General features: G+C 35.7%; 1 long non-coding RNA gene across 1 annotated transcript in view; it reads right to left on the bottom strand.

Annotated features, from left to right (window-relative positions):
• LOC136010978 (uncharacterized) overlaps positions 1-19,826 on the bottom strand; it is a 52,992-nt gene that overhangs the window by 21,395 nt on the left and 11,771 nt on the right. The window lies entirely within an intron of this gene.

Below are 19,826 nucleotides of genomic sequence, written 5' to 3'. Positions count from 1 at the left end.
TAAATCAGCAATCTGTGTGTCTGCATGTCCATGTGTGTGTACACAAGAGAAGGACTTCGCTTCTACTTATTTGTCGTATTCAGCTGGGTAATTGTACATTACTGGTTCTTCAAATGTTCCTAGCAATATGATTTTCTTCAGGGAAAAAAAGGAAGAGATCAGAAGAAGAGCAGGGGTCAGCCAATAAGGAGATGCATCTCCAGAACAACAGTAGGACATTATTTCTAGCGACTTGGTATTTTTCAGCCCCCATGACTTTCTCTTAAGTTTATCTCTACACTTGAGAAAGCAAGCACTTCATGAGTAGCTTCTGTTGTCCACTATTGAAAAGTTACTGTAATTTCAACTGTGCAACTCATCTGCTCACAGCAAACCCTGCGAGATACCATCTCTGATGCTACTCTAGTACTCAGAGAAACATAACCCAGGAAAGACTACATAAGTCTACCAGGCCAATCAGGAAATTAGTGACAGAGAAGAATTTTTTTTTTTTTTTTTTAACAAAAAAGTTTATGTATCTACAAAAACTAGATAGCTGGTGTCTTACATGTGCATGCTGGGTATTAACAGAACGTGCTGATAGCTGTCTTCAGCATGTTCAGATAATTTAGTATTTAAGAAATCAAAGAAAACCCATAAGTAAGATAATTTCATGACAACACAAGTATTAATACTTACTTTCCTCTTCCCCTCTTTTCCCTCCTTATTTTTATAAAAGATCCGAAGTAGAAAGAGAAAAGAAGAAAGGAAAAAAAAAACGAAGAGAAAACAAACAGGAAGAAAACAAAGAAATAGGATCACCACCTCGTGGATCCAGCGATGTCTTCTCTGTCAGCAAGTTAAAATTCTTTGTTGTAATCCTTTCACTCAGTGAGTCCGCCGGGGTCCAGAAAGGAGGAACACACACCACACGGCCACAGGACGGCTGCCTTTTCACAGGGTCAGGCTCTCTTGGAATCCTCCCACAGGTGAAACTCATCGGCAGGGGGATCTCCTCACCCCCAGACCCAGTTCTCGTTGGGCCCTGACAAGCGCCGCAGCATCTGCGCCGCTGTTTCCAGGCACTTTGTTGCCGGGCACCCCGTTGCCAGGGCAGTTGATCTTAACAACCTCAGGGCAGACAACACAGGAAAGCATCCCGAAGGCGTTGGTGGAGCAGAATCCCCGCTCTGTCCCAATGCCATCTACCCAAGCAATAGAGAGCTGTCAGTTCCTTCTATCTTTTGAGCTGTTTTGGGACAAACACAAGAAAGGGTCTCTTGACCATCACAATCTCACATGACCTATCACACAGATGAATATTCCCCGTGCAACGACGTATTACTTTGGTGTATATTTTATAAACTTGTCCCACCTTTCACACTTTATTAAAAATATACAAATAAACAACTGAGATTAGGTAAAGACGAGTTAGTCTTGTGAGGTCTAATATTTAATTTGTGAAGACTAGGACACCAGAAGGAAGTTGAATTCCTTAATACAGCATGTGTGAAAAGCCTCTTGCTGCTATTGCGCAATGAAGGCTCTGTTGCAGAAAAATATCACAAAACTGTTAAGAAAAACCTATAAATGCAAATTTTTATGTAGACGTTTATGTTGAACAGTCAGAAGTACCTATACTATGGCTAAATCGTAAGGACTCATTTACTTTTTGTTTTCACCTTCACCTGCATTCCAGTAATCTCACTGTGTCTCTGGTCACACTCACAGACTAACTGGAAGTCTGAATATTTACTTTCAGCTGCCTTAAACTCATGTTTTGACCTTGATAAAGCTACTTATGTAAGTTCTGGAGATCATCTAGTCCAATTCCCCTGCCAAAGCAGGGCCACCTACAGCATGGGTCCAGGTGGCAAGATTTATTTAGTTAAAGGTGGAAGCCCATATTGTCATACTGACAACAAACCCCAGTGTCTTCAAGACCACAGGATATTACAGTCTGTGAACTGAATCCAATTCGTAACAATAAATATACATTAGTTTCTCAAGTTTTGCTCACATTGAAATTTAAGTGCTTGAAAAAAAATTGGTACATATGGCACAAGAAATACCCGATTAAAGATTAGTCGTGACTTGGACATTACCGAATAGTAGTGATTTGCACACATTCAGTTCTTTACATGCTCCGCAGCCTAGTATTATAAAGAACTATCAGCATATGTGCTAACAGAAGGTGCTTTTACTGTAACCTGTAAATAATTAAAATATTTATTTTATAATAAATAAATAAATATTTGGTTAAATAACCAAAGAAAACTATTCAACTTTGCCAAAATGCAGATACAACTGTCTCCTGAATACTGAACGGTGAATACTGAGTATTTTAATTGAATAATGCTGCTCAATCTAATTTTACTGACTAATGATGAGTGGTATTTATTCTAAGTTTCTTCTTCATACTATAAAAATCTCTTCTTCGTACAGAGCTCTTCATAAATGTTAAATTTTATCATAACAAAAGAGTTTATCATAACAAAAGCATGAGTACATGAAGTTGCAAGAGTCAGAAAAAAATCCAATATTCATTTTCTACTACAGTATTTAGAGAAAATACCTTTTTTTTTTTTTTTTTTTTCCTTTGCCCAAAGCTACATTTGACCATGCCTTGAGCACTTTCTAAACTACTGATACCTATTTTTCATTCCTAACATCTTGGAATTCCTAACATTCCTAACCTAACATTAGAAATGAAACTGAATTCATGGCTTTGAAATATTTAGCAATTATTCTTAGGATCACTGTCATGTTAAAGGGCAAGAAAATTTGTTAGAAAATAAACCCCCTTGCATTCAAGCTAGTCCTCAGATATTAGAGGGTCTGGGTGCGGCTAGGCTTAGATTTTGAGTGATGCCCAATTTACCACTATCAGTCTGGTCGTGTTCAATATATTGAGCAATCGCGATTCTGGATGCACTAATAGCACATTGCACCTTCAGTCTAATTGTGCTCATGAACTAACATGGCCACATTGAAGGATTTGGTCCCGTTCAATGAGAAAACTTACTATGATTAGGTACTTAAACAGTGCAGTTTATTAAAGCAACAGATACAGGTTCTTATGGATTACCAGTGACAAATACACTGGCTGCAAAAGCACATGCAAATAATAGGTTATAAAAACGCACAATAAAGTCATGAACAACACAGCCTGGCTTTAAAATATAAAATTAAAAAGTGAAAAGTAACTCTATATAGATATTCCCGATCTTCCTGGGGAAGCACTTAATACCCAAAGTCTTACCCAAATTCTTACCCAAAGGCTTCCCTACGGGAGGGGAAGAACGGTCCAGCCCGTCAACAAGTCCCAAAAGTCAACGGTAATCTGCTGATGGAGTTTTCCTTGAGTCGCCCATGATCATGTCTTCCCTAATAATCCCCCTTAGTTGGGCAATTTTATACTATTTCTCACCTTCAAGGTGGAGCTTGAGTGACTCTAGTCATACATACTTTTACTATTATTGATGTAAAATTCTCTCACTTAGTTTTTAAAGGTATATACCACAAGGAATTCAAAGAGCACTCTCAGAGAGGGGTGATCTCACTTTGGAGGGGGGTAGCATTAGAGATGGAGGTGGGGTTTTGTATTATAATGTATTAAAATGCATTATAATGAAGCAAAATTTGCACATAGGACAGCACTCTGTCAAAAGATGACAGACTGTTGGCTCAGGGTAGCAGTTATGCAGCTTATCAGTTTCTAGTACCACCTAGTTCCCATCTCTGCTGGTATTAGAACAGAGCGTGGCCATGGAATCTCCACTCTGCTCCATCCTCTGTCAATGTTGCCACGGGAACCACTGTGCAGTGCACATTCCTGGCACACTAGGTGTAGCTGCATCTTTCCCTGAAAGCCCATTTTTCCATTATGTGTGAACAATACTACATTTTAAACAGAAGTTTAATTTCTAATTATTCCAGAATCATATACTTAAAACAACGCCAGTATAGCTTGTTTGGTGTTATTCCACGTAATGATCTGAATTCTGCCTCTGACAGCTTACTACTGAAACTCTCTTATTCCCAGGAAGTGGGAGCAAAAGCTGCAGACCATCCATTATTTAGGTCTGATAGACAGATAGATATATAGATAGATACATATATATAATTATAATCTTCTTTCAGTAAGGAAACTGGAACAATATGGCCTCAATGCTTAGTGATGTAAATTGCCATTAACCAAGTTAACAGTAATATCCCCTGGTTTTGATTATTAGAATTTTAGCTGCGGATGAAATGTAGGTCTAAAGCAGTAAAAGAAACCAACTAAAACTGGAAGTTTAAATGCACCTAACTATCTTTTACAAAAACTGTTTCAAAGGCACAGAGTACATGAAGCAAAAGTTATGTTGCTGTAATAGCACATATATCTCATTTTTGAAGGAGCATGAAACTCAATCATGATGTAAACCCAAGTCTGCATTAAAACAGTCCCTGCACATTAATTTAATTACATCATATCCGTATTTTGTTCAGTCATAAAGCTGGCTCTGACAACCAGGTAGACAAGGGGAAGTTTTCTTTTTTTCCTCTAGCTCAGATTATTCTGTGACAGTAATTTCCACCAAAACGCAGAACACAAAGTACGTAATTCTTTTCAGATGCATCAGCATAATAAGACAGGTCCAGTTACTCTAAGTTTTTCAGCATCACCCAGATGACCTGAATCTTATGCTATCTTTTACAGTGGAATCAGATCATTTTAATAGATGAAGGGTCTTCTGTACATACAAAAACATGCAGAAGATGTCTCCTGGACAACTTTAAAGCTTAGTTTTCCTTTTATTATCTTATGTATCAAGCTGAATTCTGATAACACCCATGTATTCATTTTAATATATAATTAATTTTGCTTATGAAGAGACATACTTAACATGTTGTTTTGCATATTTTCTTTTAGCAGGATAACAAATAAAGTTCAGAATTTTACTATCTGTGATGCTATACTAGATATATCTGCAGCATGTTGTTCAGTAATGGAGAATATTAAATTTGCTTGATATACAAGTTAGTAATGTCAAAAGGTAATTATATATATTCAAAACCTCATGTCAAATGGAGGACAGAAGCACAAGAAACATGACTTGTAAATTCCACTTCAGAAGAGCATATGGAGTGATGTACACTACCAGAAGAAAAAGCAAATTTGTTTTTCAAAAGAATGAAATGACAAGCTACAAAAAACCCAAGCTATCCATTGCACAGTACAAGATGATCCAGGCATGTCATCTCAGAAAAACTCATTCTGTTAATGAACCAAATTCTATTCTTAACTTTATTGCTCCAATCCAAAGGCACTTTGAAACATTATAAAACAGAAGACAACATATTGGTAAAAGAAAAGAATAGGAATGCTTGCACCATGTGTAGCATATCTGAGTTTTTTAAATTGTTTCCAGGTTCGAAAAGCACAACAATAAAACTTTGATCCCATTAACTTCAAATGTGGGGCATCAGATATTTTTCAGACAAGTTGGTGCAGTCTGTACTGAAAGATGACATCATGTCATCATTGCTTGCAGCTCAAATATAGCCCACAGAATTTTTTCATGCCCCTTCTCCCCCCCTCAAATTAGTAAACTTCACTATTGCATTGCATGCATGTCTATAGATGGAAGACTACTCACAGCACAGATTAAATAGCAGAGAATCTGTGTTGCAGATACTTTCAGTATCTAGTAGAGTCCTAAATACTTGTTAAAAAAATATATATACAATAATTCGAATATATATGTCAGATGGTGCACTCAGTACCTGTAAAACATACTAAATACAGTAGTACAATATTTTTTAGTTAGTTTTCAAGTATTTGACCACTGGATGAACTTCCCTAGCAGAACAGTTTAAAATACAAGACTTACGAGTTGAATTATGCCGTCTTGTTAGTCCTAAGAATTCTTCCAGAACTTTGAGATGAGAATAGTGTGATAAGGGTGAAGTAGGGTAGAATCTAATGGCAAAATGCTTTTCTATTGAAATATATAATTATGTTATTGTATCAATTTAAAAGACAACATCTGCAGAGATTTGAGCTGAACAGAAGTATCATACTCAGATTAATGAATTACTTGACTAACAGTACGTCAAACCTATCAAGAAGTGTGGTAAAGGACCTGCTGACATACCAATTTGTTAGTATTCATAATAACCATAAAGGGCTAGAAGAGTCAAGAGGCACAGGTTATAGAGTCACCCATCTGATTAAGCAAAATCAAGACAGCCAAAAAATTACTGTAATTTGAAAACTAACATTGAGTCATTAATCACAGTAACTCCAAACTTCTGGAAAATAAAGTGTATGCTAATAGTGCAACTACTTTTCTTCTGGAAAAGTGCTTCTAAAAGTCAAGACTATTTCTGGAATTGGAGACTTGAAGTAGAGCTTTTTTAACTTCTTTTTTTTTTGACAATCGTAAAGTATTTTAACTGTTGTCCTACCTAATTTATTTTTTTCCTCACTTCAGGGATCTTTTTAATTAGGCTCATTAGTAAATAAGGCAAACAGTCATGAACTCAAGATTCCCAAAGTATTTAAATTGGATTACAGCACTTTTCTGATTGGATCTTTTATTTCTAAAGCAAATTTCTTTTCCATTTGGCAACTGTCTGGAGCAGCTAATGATTACCTCAAACTTATTTACTCTTAGATATTATCCATTAAAGGCTTTTGGAAATTTTTTTCCCCAGGATACGATTAAACATTCTATTTCAGACTCAAAGGAGTAAAGATGAGGATAAGCATAACCAACCAGCAAAAAAAAACCAAAAAAACAAAAAAACCAGCAACCCACAACAAACTCAAGTAGTACAGTAAAGTCAGTAAGAAGCTGATTCTGAAACCACCGCATATACAACACAAGTAACCATGGGAAAAGTTTTGGCTGAGAGACTCAATTTTCTAAGAGAAAAGGTATTTGTGCAGGAACTCAGACAACTAATTCTCTTACCTGACATTACTTTTCTTCACCAGTTCTCTCACTTTCCATGACATAACTTTCTCATGTGGTTAACACAAAGGTGAAAATCTGTAGTCCCAGTATCTTTCTCAATGTTACTTCCTTGTGTCTCTTGTATAAACTAAAGAAGATCCATGTAACTACCCTGTAGTTGGTTTGTTTGCAAAAGGCTTAAGAATTATCAGTTATGCCAGATACCATCACAAGTAACACATTTCTGAGAGGTGCAATGTTTCCACTGGAATTATGCAGACTACACTGATTTGGCAGATATTCTCAGGCTACTTCCCGAGATTGTTATATGCAGTTCCTTGATGGCACTTTTCAGAAGATGAAAAGTATGCAGTCAGGCAACTTAGTATATTATTGAAGAAATAAGGGTAAACCAAAAATAGTTTTTAATGTAAGATTTGCTCTCAGATGCTGATAATTTGCTGTTAAGAGTACAAGACGAATAAGATTTCCATGTTGCAGCAGATTACTTCTAAATGGTATTTAGAAATATTATTTTAAGACATTAAGATGGCACTAGCGATCAGCACTGATAAATCTAAAATGAACAAATTTTCTTCATATCTGACTTCAGGGTTTCAGAAGAGCTCTGAAAAGCTCAGGTGCAAACATGCTAATATTATAAACATTTACAGAAAAATAAGTAAAACTTATATAGTCAGATCCACACAGATAAAACTCAAGCAACACTAATATTTCAAGAATTAAGATAATTTTTCTTAAATAATAACATAAAGGAATCTCTCAGACAATAAATGTCTATACTTCTGTGATCTTTCTTATATCTACTTCAGACCAGTCTTCTACAGCAGCTATCACTGTAGGCAATTTCTTACATAAGTCAAAGACTGACATGGGAAGATCAGTAAGACTTATCACAGAAGAGCCATCTCACACATTTTACAAGGTATAAAGAAGTCTATCTTGATGACAAATATTACAGGAAAAAAGGAAACAAAATCAAAGATGAAAACCCAACCCAGAAAACAACAAAGTTACAGCAAAACACCAAATCATCCACAACTGGCAGGAAAGCACCCTCAGGTAATTGTCAAGAGCAACAGTCTGATCACAATTGGGTTAATGCCTTTTGTCTGTTATTTTATAGCTTCTCCAGTGAAGAAAAAATATGGATCTCTTGTCGTCTCCTGGATTTTCTTAGCCAAACTATAATGCTCAAGCATAACAGTTTTGGAAGGGCAACAAGGAAGATGTGGTTGCTTGTGTAGTTCAAATATCTATTAGCTGTAAAATAAACTATGATCACAATTTGCGACACTGAAATGCAAGTACACAGGGACACTGTGGTTTGGCCAGTTATATTCCACGTAAGGTGGGCACGATAAAAATGCCGCTTCAAACTCAGAGTGCTGAAATACACAAAGAAAACAATTTTGTTTCAAAGTGGAAACCCTTCCAGTCAGAAAACCCATTTTCTCTTATTCCCTATTTAACCTAGTTTATATCTAAAAACCTCCAGATCCTGGAAAGCATAACATAAAGCTAATTAATCACATATGTAAGAGATATAAAATGTTAAAAGAAACACACTTCATTTTCTAATGTGTAACTCCAAAGTTCACCTACATCAGGTATGATGGGAGACTTCAGTACTTCGTGGATGAAGCAGTACATTTGTACATTCCAGTACAAATAGCTTTTAGACTACTTGGAAAAAAAACCTCACTCAACTTGATGGATGTAGCTGTATCTTTGTATAACGTGTTTTACAAGCAAATTACTCCTTTACTAACATTTTAGTTATGGAGATTGATCAATTTAGGAATGGAATTCTGTTATGTTAACAAGTACAAGACCAAGCAGTGGACTTGGAACCTATGTTCTTTCATGACAAGCAGTTGGAAGGACACAGCTGTGACAGTAGCAACATAAACCAGAAACCTGGCAAAGTATGTGTAGAATTGTGAAGCCCTGTAGGCTTCCCTGAGGACACATGTTGCTCAGAATGTATCCTTTTGAGAATGAAACCGCCTGACACAAGAACGGACACAAATGCAAAGCACAAAGCAAAGGAATCAGAAAAAGTATTGGGAGTGTGGCCAGAGGGAAAGATGTGAAAAGGGCTTGCTTTCTGGGTATGCTGTGTACTTCACAGTGTTCCTTTGCAATCAGCTTCAAACACATTTCCTCTTTGAATCCTGCTGTGAGCTGGGAAGTGGGAGTTTTTTAGCAAACAAAACAGTATTAAAATGAATAATGGAGATTTGACAAGGCTCAGGCAAAATCAGCAGTCTAGAACAACAGAATATTGGAAGGGCTGCAGCCCTGTTGTCTGCAGGCTGCTGCTTCCATGGGAAGTGTCAGAATTTGTTTCCATGGTAAGGAATGATGAACAGGGCAGGCATTTTCTGTTTCCAGCAGTGTGATCTTTATTTATTTTTATAGTTGCAGAAGAAATGAACTTAGGTCTCCAGAATTATTCCCTCTCCACTGTTCCCCATGGACAGGTCGTACCCAAGTCCTCCATTTCTTCCTTGCTTTTTTTCCTTTCTCTTTATTGTTGTAACAGCAGAATACAAACTTGCCAGTTCTACAGAGGAGCTTAAGTTTAAACCAAAAATTAATATTACATATTTTAGTCAACTGTTCAGATGGAAAATGAAAAGGAATTTTATTGCTACTCAACAATATTCATGTGATGATTATTACAAGACAGACCACCAAACCACCAGTTTGTCTGCTGACAGTATGGTGACAGGAATGTGAAGTCATATCTGTACACCAGAATAGTCTTGTTTCCTACACAGGACCATATGCAAGGTGCTATTTACTTGTCTAAGCATTTTTAGTGTTCTCCACAGGTAAGCACTACTCACCAAAACCTCCTAAGCTTTAAGTACTTTTCCTAGTTGATGTGCTTCTTTTAGAATGAAAATTGTGATGAAGTTTTGCAACAAGCCATGAGGTGCATAAAACACAAAGCAAATCTAAGAAAGATCTGTTCAGTCTTAAGAAAAGGCAGCCAAAGGTGAGATCCTACTCCTCTCGACAGCTATTGGAAGATACAGAAGAGTCAGAGCCAGACTTCTTAGCAGGGTAGAGTGGTAGGACAAGAAACAATGGAAACAGGCTGGAATATGGAGTAGTCCAGCTTGGGTTAGGGAAGAGAAAAAAATTGTTAGTATGTGTGGTCCACAGTGGAACAGGTTGATTGGAAGCTGTTTAGTATCCACACTTAGAGGTATTGAACACTTGAATAGTCAAGGTACTTAGCAATCTGCTCTGACACAGTTATTTTGCCTTCATTATTAGTCCTAGCGAGATAATACAACCAGTTTAACCACTGAATGTTCAAACCTTAAGAAAGTTATTTGAAAAGCAAAGTTTTAAAATAGATTATATCAATGTAATGTCATCTCTTACTTTGAGGAACACTTATCAAACCGTTTTCTCTTTACATTTTGCAGTTCTTGCAGTTTTGCAGAACAACAAAGAAAATAGCTGGAACCTTATAAAAGAAGGTAATTTGGAAATACAGAGATTTTAGCATGGATTCCCTCTTCATTTTTGTATTATCTGTACTAACAATAATCACTGAATTTGCTATGGAATCATATTATACTTTTCTGTACGTGAGAATTATGTTTTTTATCTTCCTTCTTCCTTCTTCTATTTGGAGTCCACTCTTGGGGTTTTGATTTACAGCTTTGATTGCAAAGGGATCAAAGATGTCAAATACCTACCTCAGGTTCATTTTATCATGTTCATGCCTTAAGTGTGCTCTTGAAATAACGCAAGCCTATACAGATACCTTTACAGTACAGGATTAGGAGGAGATACTAGACCAAGACATTCTAACTGAAATTTATTCTCTTTGCAAAGTCCAACTAAATTCAGAAGCAAGTTGTTTACTCACACATATTTACACTGAACAGTCATGCTCAGAGATACTAAAAAAAAAATTTCAATTAATTTTTTTATACAGAATGCCCTGAAAACAGACAACTGAAAGTGCATCTGCTAAGAACAGTCAAAAAACTTATTCATGAGAGTTTGCATGCCTCTCATTCTGACCCTATGCAGATTCCTTTCACTTCTTTTTCCCCAATACCAATTCAAAAGTTGAAAGGATTTTGCTGAATAAAAATGCTTTGGCATTTAGATGGCTATCTGCATATAAAATAATATGTTAATTACTCTCTCATGAGCTGCATATAATGAGATTTCAGAGAACACTTAATGTTAGGCTTGAGTAGTGAATGTGTCCTATTACATAACGTTCTTTTTTAAATTGGTCATTTACATAAACTTGCAATTCATTGAAAAGCTCAATTTTATTCTAATTTATTTTTTAAAAGAGAGAGTTTCTTGGAGATATTACAGTAGTAGAAATTGCCAGTCTGATAATATGGACTAAGAGCAAAACCAGGTAATATTAGAGTCACCAATGTATCTTAATTCGTATGAGCACTCTTACTTGATCTGATCTTCTAGGTGGCTGCTACTTTATTATGTGCAGACACACAATATGAATGTGCATGTTGACTCCATACATTTTTGTCAAGATTTTAAAAAATGGTTGTATAAAAATTCCCAAAGGAAACACTTTTTAGAGGATAAATCTTCAGCACTTCTGAAAAATCTTGTCTATTTATAATCAGATTAAAAAAAAAAATGTATAAAAAAATAAACTCTGGAAAATCCTAACCATATATGCCATACATTTATTCATGTGATATTCACATTCTATGCTATGACATTTTACAGGAGCTGGCAATATAAATTGTATGTCTAACAGATGTGGCTTTCAAAATCTCCTTACAGAATTACTGACAAACCTCCGTGTAACAGTACCTCAGGGCTAGGACAGACTAACGGGTAAAGTCAATCGACTAAAGGCACAAAACTTCTTTCACCAGTTAACATGCTATCAATCTAAAATAGTATATGAAGTCAAATGTCCAGTTTCAAGTTTCTTTAAAAAAACATGGGCAGGAACTGCAGTAATATACAGAAATTTTCCTTTCTGGTTCAATGCATAAATTACACAAAATAACTGGCTAAGCAAATGCTTTCAGGAATCTTTGTAGCATATTAGCACTTCAGCAACTTAACTTTCTAAAGTGGTGGGATTGATATTTCTGTGTTAAGAACAAGATTCGATGCTGATACAAAATGCTGAAGTTCACAAAACACATACATTTAGAGCAATTTTCACCTAATGAAGATGTTTCCAATTCAAGAAGTCTCTCTCTTTAGTCCATTTGAATAAACATAAATCTGGATCTTTGTTTTGCAGACTGTATTAGGAAGAACTTGCCAAATTGATTTTACAGGGTTTGAGACACAAACTCTACAAAACATTTCTTATGTCAAAGCCAATGGAGTTATAACAATTTAGAGTAGCTCTGGGTATTCTTTCACTGTAGTATGTTTTATCTGAAAAAGTCACTAAACACAGTAGTATGTTAATTACTTATTTATATCTATGTAGTAGATGCAACACTTACCACTATAAACATTGCAAGTTTACTCTGATAAATGCAGTATTAAAGTTATTGCAGTATTGATCAATTAAGTACTCAATAAGTATCATTAATTTTCTTCTCATAGTAATAATGGAAGTTGAACTTCTGGCTTCCTTATGCGGAGGAAAGTCAGTTTACTGGATGACTCAACGATATTTTCAATATATGTTTGAGATGCTGGCATTTCAACTACAGAAAAAGAAGCGAAAGTCCCAAATTTCTCCTCAGAAACAATCCCCCTTTCAAACCTGAAAGTACAGAACATCATCTTCATGACTAACAGTTTAATACAACATAAAGATGAATGAACGAGTAACAAAATGCATACACAACACCAATCTAACAAGCACCGTATCTTCAAAGGTTTAGGTACCACACATTTTAATAAACTCATTTGATGAGCTGGAATATACAAAACTCTCCATAAATGCTGATTTCAAAGCAAAAGAACAGTAGCAGCTCTAAATAAATGCTAGCATGAAACACTACTACCAACTCAAATCACTTAGAAGTAAGTGTAATCCAGCATATTTAGAATCCAATTGGCACTATGACCTGATAGTGCTAATCTGAGGAAACCGAGTTCGTTTTTCCTAAAACCTCTATTTCAAGACAATGCACTGAACTGTCACATGACATGAAGGGATAACATACAAATAAGCACACCACATGAATATTCTGGTCAGGAAGCATTAGAATGAAAGACGAGTATTTTGAACACTTCTTCCACGCCTATACTCAGAATTCATTCAACATGATGAGGAAGGGGGAGAGAGGGAGGGACCCATTTGAAACTATTTTGATCACTTATATCTGAATTAGAAGACTGATTTGCAGTCCTCCTTGTGTATGTTAAGGGCTGAAAAGGTTATGAAAATACAACAATCAGAGTTTCGTTAGAATATTTAAAAGACTACTACTAATAAGAATTAATCCCATTCAGACTTCAACACTACAACTTCACTGAAGTCAGCACAACTATGTTCAAATCACTACAGAAGGTCAATTTCAGTCCACATAGATATCTACAGTAATGGAACTGCGGTATCAATTATTCTAAATGTCTGTAAACTCTAACAGATACTAATTATCCTTAATGAGAGACTACTCTGTGCACTCTACTTACAGTAACAGCTACAGTATGAACAATATATAACCATTTCATTTTGAAACTAAAACTATTTTTTTATTCAGTGAATATTAATACAAGTTAGACTTCTGGGGCTAGTCCCACCTCAAATTCACTGTGGCTCTCGGGACATAAAAATTTCATAGATTTCATTTTATATATATATATATGCCCCCCAAAAGTTCTCTTTACTATGATGAAGTATTTAAACTGCTGCCATACTCTAGACAGTAAACCTAAATGGTAAATTTATTTTATATATCTTTTTTTCACCTGAGGGAAAAAAAATAAATCAGAAGTTTGGGGATTTTTCTTGTACAGTCATCACAGATGCTTTCATTTTCAACCATCCAATTTAAGAAATAAAACCAATAAACAAGCCATTAAAGTATTATTCTATACAAGCATAACTTCATACACCCACAAAATCCTGTCCAGGATACATTATGCTATTAGTATATTGTTTCTTAGGAGTTTATTTCCTTTGAAATAATAGAAATAATATTTATGTTGTCTCATGTACAAAGGGATTGTTTACTTAAACTACAGGAATTATTTTCATGCACAATGCAAGGATGATCAGGTGAAATTAAACACCTGGATTAGGACACTTGGTGGTGAGATTAGATATTTTAACATACTTGTTTGCTCTTAAATTCTATTAATGTATCCCCAAATGGTAATCAATGCACTTACAAAATAAGATTTAATATATTTTCTGTTGTGTTTTTACAGTGAGATTAAATAGAGTTTATTTACCTATGTGGGCACTCTACCATTTAATGCCAGCTAATTTATATTCAGGTATATTTTTCTTACACTGAAGTAAGTATAATAAGTCACAACACTCTACTGGACAGAAAGATTCTGATGTCACATGTATTTGTATATTGAACTGCAACATTAATAAGGGTAGTATATTTATATAACTAGAAATACAAAGAGTGCTAAAAGACTATGTTTTATAATATAACGTTCTGAAAAACACTGCAAATACAGGAAGAAAGTTAAATACGTCTTTTCATCACCAGCCAAACTCTAGCTGTCTTCCAATCCAGCAAGTGATCCTCAGAAGTTAGAAATACATATGCTAATTACAGACTGACAGTAAAATAAAAGCACATTAGTACTAAAGGAAAATGCCAACCCAGTAGCTGTGTTTTAGAAGTGAAAAGTAGTTTTAGTTGTATTTTAAGAACTGTATATGAGTAACTGATTACAGTATTGGAATACAAATAATATAACAAAGTATTAATGAAAATCTATAATTACTAACTTATAAAATTATACATGTCATGAGAATCCCACTTCAGAAATGTTGTTTTCTCTTGCCTGCTACTTGTAATCATGGAGTATCACTGCAATAATACCCTGACAGCTGTTGTCTATAGGACATGCTGAAGTTAATCAGCTGATATAAATTCCACGCACTCCCAATGCTAAATTCACTGAGGAAGAAATAAAACCTCTGATACCACCATCACGAACATACCGAGATGTTTTGATATCTCAAAAGCACAATTTCTAGCTTTTAATTTCCATACATTTTCACCTGATGTAGTGGGTGCCTAGTGTTTCTAAGGATTCTGAAAACCACTGCTAGAATTACTCTTTATTCTTCTAGTGATAATCTCTAATGCTCATACCTGAAGACATGTGGAGGAACAGGGTACACATACTTTCAACCTGGAGACAGCAGGACCCAGAAGTGATGGCATGTTAGTTATATTAACTCTGTTATTGACTGGAGAGGAACTTGCAAAATGGGTCCCTAGCAGTGTCTAGGCACTTACTGCATTTACGCAGACCCCATGTTTACAGGAACCCTCCATCTTAGACTGAGCTGCTCTGGTCCCATCACAAATCCGGATGTTCACTATTTCTATTGACAATGTCACGACTAGAGATAAATAAATTATTTTTGCTATGTATACAGTTTTATGTCTGCTTCTTTAGAAGGGGCTGGGATGCAGATTCACAGCACCCTGACAGCTCCATGCAAGATCTCAAACAAAATTCTTAGTGCCCAGTAACTGTAGTTGCACCATTCTACTTAGCGTCCACTAGGACCATCCAAACTGTGACTCTGTGTAAGAGCTAATGTTTATACCATGTCTGTATCAAGTTTCAACCAAATACCATAGGGCAAACATAGAGGAGTTTTACTTCACAGAATCACAGGTTAATTCACCGCCCGCCAAAACGAAACTCTAATCAACTGATTCTGGTATTGAAGAAAAACAGAATGTGTCCAGACAAACCCTTATCCCTCCTCAAATTACCTCATTTTTACTGCCAGTCTGAAAATTCTTCTGACAAGACGACAAGATGGTGTTGCAGTTGAGGCAGATTCCTAAAGGTTTTCGCTGCTCTGTTACTTACCTGCTCTGGTGTGCACTCAGCAGTGGGGCAGTGACCCTCACAAGTGTCCCGCTTCAGCACAGCAGCACTTCCCTCAGGAGTATCCATGCTCTGGCACAGTAGCAGTTTTGGAGGCACTTCCCTCAGGAGTATTCCCACTCTGGCACAGTGGCAGCTATGGCAGCATTTCCCTCAGGAGTATCTCCGCTCTGGTATGGCAGCATTTCTGTTAGAAGTGTCCTGGGTCCGGTGTGGCAGCAGCTGTGGGCAACACTTCCCTCAGAAGTGAAGCAACCTTCTGTATGCGAAGCACCCAACTTAACGGCTGCAGTCTCCTTCAATATAGGGTGCCAAATACTGCTCTGGTGAGCAATTTGGCCATATGCTGGATTTTTTTCCTCCTGGTTTTCTCTGCTACAGGGCCAGCTGGAAGCTGTTCCAACTGGTACGTAGCAGTTCATGGCCACCTTATCACCAGCCACCTGTGCCAGCCCAGCCAAACACCTGAGACCAGGTCACTGGGAGAATAGCCTAACCAGGGCCTTCCCACTGAGTCTAAAGCATCACCTCCTGAGACACAGGAGAGCTCGACACAAAAAAATCTCACAGCACCAAAAAAACTCATGACACAAAAAAAGTCATGGCTGTTGACAGTGGACAGGCTTAGAGTAAAATTTCAAGACAGTTTCTGTCTCTACAGACTCATTTTTAAAGTGCCTGAAAAAATTATCCATGCTATGAGAACAGACTGGTAACTGAGGCAAATGCAAAGGTCACACTGATTCTGAAAACCTACCCTTTGAGCAAAACTATTTTACATCAGTGGAGTAAATTTAGAGTAAATGCGTTTTATTTTGAGTAATTGCTTGCTCTTGGCCAAGATAATTGTGGTTCAGCACTAGCAGCATATAAAGTCATAATCTTTTATCACTTTGGTGTCATCATACTCTTTTGTAATTCATCTTGGCACATAATAGGCCTACCTACCATTATGTGATTTGTTTCTTCGATTGTTTAGACCTCAGCAGAGCACAACAAACATCTGATATTTGAGAAGCTGAAGTTTTTCAAGGGCCTGATTTGGAATGGCACTGAGGTATATGAGGCTAGACCTCCAACTGTATGAAATAAGCCTAGATCTACTTCTCTACTAAGAATCTAGACCCTATTTTGCAGCGTCAGAGAAAAAAAGAAAGAATATTGTTTATTTTTTTCTATTATTTATGCTTTCTAGTTTAAATTAGCATTTTTATAGCCCCTGTACTTCTTCCTTTAGGAGCAGACTTTGTAACACTTACAATGATGAAAATTATGACTTTCAGAAAAGGCAAATCAAATAATTAAGATGTCTGAGGAAGAGTTCTTTAAAATGAGGGCTTTTTTTTCTCTTTCACAAGGTGTACCTCACACTTTCTAACAAATGGAAAAAATGTCACTATGCTGCAAAGCTCAAATCATCTATAATTAATGTAATCTTTGATTTTGTCAAAGAAAGTTTCTAGTTACAATATCTGCCAGCATAAAACTGCACTCGATTCATATAGCATAAATCAGATTTTGACTGAAGTGGTTTATTTATTGATTTATTAATGATATGTCCTTACCTGGTAAACAGTGAACCTATCACTGAGGAACCCACTTGCATTAATAAAACAGTTAAAACAGTAACACACGGAAAAAAATGTTAACACATCTACAAATTTCTAAACACACTGTTATAAGTAATGATAAAAGGTTCTAGTTACACACACTCACATGAGGCTCGCCTGCATTGAATCATTCAGCCCTAAAACTCATAGTATCTTCTTATATTATAATTAAACATATGACATAAACTATTTATAATTAAATCTTTAACGATTCGGATTATTAAAACACATCACTAATAGTAAAAGCACTTTCTAAATAAAATATATTTGTAACATATAGGAACGTACAAGACATCAATTTGTATGAGGGATATTGACTCAGATAACTTGGCCTTTGAGGACAAAGTTGGACTTAAAGATCTTTTTGTTCCTTCAGTCTCTGCATTTTTAGCTGATTTTTGTTTTCTAAAAACTAACTGAGCCCAGGAAGAGCTTCTATTAGTCATCCACTTGCATATTTCTTACATTAATCATTAGAGGACAAAATAGAGGGAAAGAAAATTGTAAGCATTTAGTTGAACAATTACTAAGGTTATTTTTTTAGCCAGTTTTTGCAACTGTGTTGTTAAGGTTTAGAAAATATAGAATACTGTTATCTGACTCAGCTCTTCTTGTTATAAAATTCACAGGAAAAATAATAAATAAATAAGATTTATTGTACATAGATTATCTCCAAATGTACTAGTAAGAATCCACATCTCCCATTTAGAAGGAAATGTGATGGGAACATCTTGGCGACTTCTAACTCCTGCTTGAGCAAATTTTCAACCTAAGCATTTTAACATACAGAGCTAGCTGGAATGTAACAAACTTAATTGTTGATATTACTTATGAAGAAAAGGTCTGCCAGAAAGCAAAATAAATAAGTCAATTTTTAAACTATGAAAACTCCACACAATTAAGCACCTTGTTTTACCAGTGTTCTAATAAAGATGACACTGTTATCAATGTGATTAATAGTCAATGGGTCTTGCAAAAAGTATTTAGTCAGCTAAAAGACTTCGTAGAATTCTGTAGCCTTTAAAGACAGCCTGTTCCAAACTTAATCCAAAGTTACTCTTGTATGTCAACACAGAAAATATTTTTTTAGCATCACTGATTATTTTTATTTTGCTTTCTAAAATTGGAACATTATGACAAAAGAAATATAATTGGTGTACTTACACAAAGATACAGTACTTTTTGAATTAACCTTTCATCATTTATGGGCTATCAAGGGAAGATAAAATAATAGATAAGCAAGCATTTTGATAACTGTCACTGACTGTTGGGCATTTGTTATTCCATATGCTGACTATGTTGTCAGAAAGGACTTGCTCAGAATGTCTATGATGTGCTTTTGTTCCAGTATTCAATCATAATCAACAATTCTTGAAGTAGTAATAGTTCAAAATGGCCCCAAGGCCCCATAAAACAAGAACTGCTGAGCTCTGTAACCTTGATCTTTAGAAAAGGTAAAAAGTTTTAAGACAGGATCTGAATAGTAATGTTGGCAAAATGCCATTTAAGAATTTTAGAATTTTCAAATATAACGTGTAATAATTTTGATAAAAGTGTTTAATAGATTCTTAACATAATTGCTGAACTTCATGTTCCTAATTAGACGTGATTTGATCTAGTTTCAGTACACAGCCACTAAGGAAACAAGATAAACGCTTTAGGAAATGTGGTATGACCTTTTCATTACTGCTTTGTCAGGACATCTGTCAAGAGACTTTTCTTCTATTCCAAACCAGTCAGACATTTCAATGAACTGTGGTAAGGTATAGCTTGTTCTTGGTAGGAAGCCAGACTATGTTAGCCAGTAAGATTCATATTGTACTGTAGTCAACAAGATATCAAGATACACAGTGCATAATAAAACCAAATTGGTCTTTCAAGTACTAAAGGTCAGCAATTTTTGGCACCTTAGAAAGGAAGATAGGAAAGGACAGGAAGAAAAACCCCTGCATTTCCCACATCTCTGTCAATATTATCTGTGATTGTAGAATTTGTATTACACAAATTTATTTCTGAAATGTTTTTAATAAGCAATTTTGTAACATCAGCAAAGAAGGGCAAATGGGAAATGGCAGTTCAAGATTTGCAGAAGAAAGAACAGACATATGCAGATATTGTTTTCTCACAAAAGGAAAAAAATGGTTAGATTTATCAAACCCTGAAGAGTATAATAGTTGTGACAGATTTTAGGAAGCTGCTAAAACCATTTTGTCTTCTCATGTTAAAATGGATT

Source organism: Lathamus discolor, chromosome 3 (genome assembly GCF_037157495.1).
Source record: "Lathamus discolor isolate bLatDis1 chromosome 3, bLatDis1.hap1, whole genome shotgun sequence".
Taxonomy (NCBI): domain Eukaryota; kingdom Metazoa; phylum Chordata; class Aves; order Psittaciformes; family Psittacidae; genus Lathamus; species Lathamus discolor.
This window is presented reverse-complemented; position numbering and strand designations above follow the sequence as displayed.